This window comes from Aedes aegypti, chromosome 2, assembly GCF_002204515.2.
Source record: "Aedes aegypti strain LVP_AGWG chromosome 2, AaegL5.0 Primary Assembly, whole genome shotgun sequence".
NCBI classification, from domain to species: Eukaryota; Metazoa; Arthropoda; class Insecta; order Diptera; family Culicidae; genus Aedes; species Aedes aegypti.
This window is the reverse complement of record NC_035108.1, coordinates 420,717,128-420,723,127: the sequence shown is the minus strand read 5'-3', so window position 1 is coordinate 420,723,127 and position 6,000 is coordinate 420,717,128. Positions and strand designations below refer to the sequence as shown.

Below are 6,000 nucleotides of genomic sequence, written 5' to 3'. Positions count from 1 at the left end.
GGATTTGAATTCGAAACTTGTAACGTTCTGAGTTTTTAACTTCTCAGAGCAGTGTTAGTACCTTCGTATCTGCCACACGATATACACATGCAAAAATGGACAATTGGCATAAAAGCGGGCTTCGTCCCAGTTGGAACGTAACGCCGGAAATGAAGGAGTAGAAAACTCAATAAAAATATTCACCTTCAAACACTCTTAAATATCCAATATATGAGCAATAATACGAATTGTAAGAAAAAAATCCATATGTTTCTTGATTACCTACGCCTTGCCATATTTCTTTTATTATTGTTGATGAAGCCAAAACGCTGCAAACATCGCAAAAACGGATCTTCATCTGCCTCACTCAAATTACCTACAGCCGCATCCCACCACCGCCGACCGGATCAACTGCATCAGACCTGCAGCTCTGCAGAGCTCAACCGCAGTGGTGTGCTTCGTTCGAGAGCAGAGTCAGTGCTTCACCTCTTGGAGCATCGCTGAGTTTGTCGCAAACCGCCGAGTGGTTCGGTCGTGTCTCTCCAGAGAAAAAGTCCAAAGGAAAAACTCACGCGCGCGCACTTGAACGTCTACGTCTGATCGGCTCGATTAATCCGGCACACAGAAAGAAAAACACGGATTAGGGTTTTGTTTGTGCTTCGAATTATCATCCCACTGGTAATGGTTTAATCATCTTTGATCCTCAGGGTAGGAAGATGACCGGAAAGTGTGTTAATTGAAACCATCATCGTTGCGGAGTGTGTTTCCGGCTGGTTTAGTGAGTGGGGCTCTGAAAAGTGTGGCCAACTAAATACGGAGAAGAAAGTGCTTGGCGGCGAGTGTGTTGTGTGTTTCGCTTCGAATTGCAGAGTTCGTTGATCCATGCGAGATTTGCGCGCGGGAGGGCCAGTGCTTGTGGGGTTGGGTCAGTGGTTCATTGGATGTGTTTGCATATGTGATATAAAATAAGACTGAAGCATTGTTACTCGTTTTGTATGGATTTATTACTTCTTCTGTTGAAAACGGATGTGAGAACAGTAATTTCACTTTAAATTAAACTCATATGACTGATTACGATGGATTGTACTTAAATCTTAACAATTCGAACATTCTGTAATAAAATGAACAAATTAATGCAAATTGTACTCTCGTGCTGTACAAACACAGATTTCTCCGATGACGGGAATTTTGATATTACCAAAAGTAACAGAACAGTTCTTTTCAATGCTACTTTTTATTTCTATCGATCTATCGATTTTTTGTTAGACCCGTTGATGAAAGTAAAATTTTGTTAGCGGTGGTAATCTTGAACTCGGCCTTAGAAAAAAAAACTCCTTGAAAGAAACATCTGAATATTCTACCACAAACAAAAGGAAGGGTTACTCAAATCTTAACACTTCCTTCCAAAAAAAAAAAAATAGGTTTTTTAAACTTCCACTACACGTGGTAGGAAAGGAAGTTTCAATGGAATACGCGCTTCCTTCAAAGAATGAAATCGTTAATTGTCCATCTTTACCACGCGTAATGAGTTAATTAATTTATTTTTGTACTTGATTAAGAACGATTCAATCAAAATTCGATCTCATCATTTGTTATATACGACTCTTCAAGTTTATAATATAGATGATATATTTCGCGCAAAATTCACGAAATGATTCGATTAAAATTACATTTTTTTTAGTTTTCGCTAGGCTTAGCGTTTTCTCTTTATTTTGTACCAAGGGCCCTCGTCAAGAGACCCTATACTAAAATGCATCACTGGTCGACGCATTGAGGTACCTTTGGCGCTATTTTTAGTTCTCCAGGTGAGACTTAGAGTATGTATCCTGCCATGGCAGGCTACCCTTTCTATACTGCATTGTTTTTTTTTATCCTATGATGCACTGGATTGCTCGTTCAAAAAACAAAACACCCAGTAGTCCAGTGATGAATTTTTCGTTTGACGAAAAGTTTCCACCGACTGGAGTGGGAATCGAACCCACGCTTCGTAGCACAGTACGCCTGAACAGCTGACACCGCTAACCGCACGGCCACGAAGCCCACAATGAGCGTCCAAGGATTTGAAAACATTGAAGGCGAGATCAAGAGGACTTCGCGCCACATTTAGCAATATTCGACGGTTTGTGAGTTGGTTCAAGCAAGACGTAATGGTTAGTCAGATCAATGTTCGACTTTCGCGTCTCGATGTGCAGTCGATCAACGATCGTCTGCCGCAAATAAAACTGTTTAATTTAAAGTTTAATATAAAAAAGTGTAGTGAAAACTGTAGTGTTTCGATGGGGATATTGATGATTGGCTGAGCTTCAGGGACATTTACATTTCTCTGATTCACCACAAAATCGGCCTTCTTGGAGAACCCAGTAAACACACAATCGTATATGATAGGATAAAAGAGTACAAATGTGGAGGCGATATACGTACATTTTGCATGCAGCCAAATGGCGCATGTACGTATATCGCCGCCACTTTTGTACTCTTATGCACTATCGTATACGAGTTTGTGTTTACTGGGAAGAGGCACAGCCACTATTAAAGAATATAACTACCCTCTAAACATCTTAGCGTACCAAATTGTCTGGGATACATTACTCAAACAGTATAGCAATAGCAAACTTTTGAGGAAAAGGCAAGTGCAGGCGTTGCTGAAAATTACTTCTATTGTCAAAGAACCTATCGATGAACTTCAATGATTGGTGGAAGGATTCGACAGGGCTGTCCAAAACTGGGATCAAGTAATAGAGGCAGTTGAATATAAGGATTTATTGTTGGTGGAGTTGCTCAGCTGTACACGCTCAAAAAAGCGTTCTGGAAAACGTGAACTGTCAAAAATATACCGTAAACTACCAGCATTGGTCACAGATACATGATCTAGTTCACGGTGTATTTTTGCTTGTTGACGAGTTCACGTCTGTTGTTAACGGATACGAGAACGGATTTTTTTCTGTGTAGATTAGATCCTACAACTCTACGTGGTTTGAAGGAATATGCATCAGCAAGAGACAGGGTCCTTTGTCAAGGATTTACTTGATTTCCTTCAACGACGAATTCAAATTCTGGAATCATTGCCGATGAAAACAGAAGTGAGAAGGGGTTCTATGTCACAGGATTTGCGAAAACTTTTTTTCAAAGAGTTATCGTAATGCGATACAGTTCAAAATGTCCGTCCTGTTTGGAAGTCCACGGATTGCACATCTGCCCTACCTTTTTGAAGTTGTCGATGTCCAACTGGGAAATGGTTAAAAATGTAATTTTATTTCGAAGATCTTAGTAGGCTGATGAATTTTTCTGTAAATAAGGTCGATATTACAATCCAAGGAGTTTGGTAAACAAATAGAGCGTTATGCGAAAGATTGAAGCTATAAAATAGAAACATTAGATTTAGAACGCTAGAAGCGCTGTTAGTTCCATACAATGGTTGTGATGGGGATGAATCAACCATAGTAGCCTTGATTTTCTATGAGCGCGATCCACCGGTACTCAAAGTGTCAAATCATTTATTTTGTTTTTGCTTCAAATGGGAGGGAAAGGTGGAGTGAAATTAGAGAAAAGAGCTCAATAGCTGGAATAACTGACGAATAAATGATCAGCATAGGTAAAGATTAGAGTCGCGGTTCGACATGCTGCATCCGGAATTGGCCTTACATGGAACCTTTGAGTTACCCACTAACGTTATTAAATTGTCTTGGAAGTACGAATATGAAACGAATAAAACCTTCTTCATAATGAGTGGTATGAAGTAGAGATGGCCGGGTTTCAGATTTTTCAAACCCGAACCCGACCCGTACCAGTAGAAGCATTAACTTAAGAATGCTAATGTCGCTGCTGTTCGTGTTCCCAACATCTAGTTTGCCTCGAACTGAAAGCGTGAGTATCGGGCATCAAAGTGTCAAATTGGTTATAAGAACCAAAACAACGACTTGGTATTGAACAAACAATGAAAAACCATAATATAAGGTAATAACAATAAAAATCAGTTTTGGGACAACAGCGCCACTAGCATTCTACTACTAATATTTCTATTCCCGTACCCGCACCCGACCCGAACCCGAGACAATAATTGAAAAGCAAACCCTGACCCGACGCGACCCGAAAATTGTTCACTGCGTAAACCCGAACCCGACCCGAAACCCGAATATTTTTTGAGAAAAACCCGAATAAAACCCGAGTTAGGAATGATGGTAAATTCATCGTTTCTGATGCATAGGGAAGCTTTTAGGTTGTTACTCTGTTCACAATTCGCACCCGATTCGAACCCGAATTTCTGTAATCATTTCTCAAGATATGCTAAGAGGAATTCCTTCTAAATTTGCTCCAAAAAATCCTTCAGCACTCCAACGACGGAATTATAACGAAAATTCTCTCAGAAATTTTTGTAACGGTTTCTCCAGGTATGACACTGAGGGAGCATAAAAATATTCCTACAGAAATTTTTCTAGGAAAATAACGAGGGTTTATTCTATGTTTGGTGTAATTTGTGTAAAAACTGTTTCAAGAAATTATACTCGAAAATCTGTTATTGTAATTTTTCAGTAAGACTTCCAGCCGTTTTAAGAATCAATCCTTTCATAATTACAAAACTGCCTAGGATTACCTAATACATTCTTACATAGATTATTCCACAAAATTGTTAAGGAATTTTTCCATGGATTCCACAATGTATTTCAACCAAGGATTCCTCAGAAATGTATCCATAAATAAGGATTACTTTCAAAGATTTTTGGATTTTTTTAAAGTGAATTCTACTTAGATTCTTCAATTTAAAAAAAAAATATTTAGTGTTTGAAACCACAAAATCCTACAGCAATTACTTCTGTAACTCCTTAAAAAACTTCACCAGGAGTTTCCTGTTAAAAATTTTGGTTGAGTAATTTATAAAAGTTAAATTAGTTTCATTATTAGTTTGTCTTTCTCGAGGGTCCCGAAGAAATCTTTAAAAACTTTTTTTTTTATAAGTATTTATCATGCATTTTATCAGTGATATCTTTACGGTTACTTTTAGAAATACACCTTGTTTTTTTTAAAAAGAATCCCGTTCAATAAAATCTGAAGAAATTCCTTTGCATCTATTTGGACAAACTCCTACAGAAATCTTGTACCAATTCTTTGAGGACTTCTTTGGGAAATTTTCTGAGAGAATCAAAAGAAAAAAACATCTGTGGAAATCATTGGAAAAAAGTTCCGATTTCAAGGTACCTCGAATCCAAATTCTGGATTAATTCCTTGGAAAGTTTGTGAAGGAATCGTTCAATGTACTCCTGAAGAAATATTCAAATGAATAGTTGTTGCAAACTTTCAGTAAATATCTGAATAAGATTATAATGAAATTTCTGAAAAAAAAATCCTTAAATGTCACATAAACTTTAAGAAAGCAGCTTTGAAGGTTGCCTGGTGTGATTACTTGAGGAATTCTTGTTTGTAGCACGTAGAATACGGCTAAAGGATTTCCGTCTCCTGTTTCGTTCCCTGGCTAAAAAAACAGACGGCTTTAGTGCCACCTCCGAAGAGGACCGTCTTTCGAGTTATGTTTGCCCGGCAAGAAACCCAACCTAAGGGCGGGTTTGTTTTATGAGAGTCTGAATAGCAATTTAGGAAACGACACAGAAAACTCGAAAGGTATAGTGGATCGAGATTCCTCAGTTAAAGAGGTCGCCTTCAGCATTTAGAAATTTATTCTAATTTGATTACCTAGGTTTTCATTCATGACGTGTGTAGAAGGAACTTCTTCATACTTCCTACTATCTACTTCTATCGACATATTCTGCTTCGAGCTCGATTAGTTGTGTGGAGTTTAACGCATGCGCATTGTTAGTTGGTTTTGGTTTGTTACTCACGGACCCTTTTAGCTGTTGCGATGAATGCGCCCGGCAAATAAGAAGTTCCGGACGAAGAATGCAACGGCAAAGCAGGATTCCGGATTTAGCTCATCGACGCGGGTGGTATTGCGACCACCACTCCAAATACGGCAATGAACTGCGATTTTTGGGTTTACGAAATGGTGAAGTGTCGCACGCCGGAACGCAT

General features: G+C 38.7%; 1 protein-coding gene across 3 annotated transcripts in view; it reads left to right on the top strand.

The window, feature by feature from the left end:
• The first annotated feature begins 459 nt into the window (after positions 1-459).
• LOC5568794 overlaps positions 460-6,000 on the top strand; it is a 46,312-nt gene continuing 40,771 nt past the window's right edge. For all 3 annotated transcript variants that reach the window (XM_021847474.1, XM_001658110.2, XM_021847473.1), the window contains exon 1: positions 460-657. The gene's annotated coding sequence lies outside the window, so the exon portion shown is untranslated. The remainder of the gene's footprint in view (positions 658-6,000) is intronic.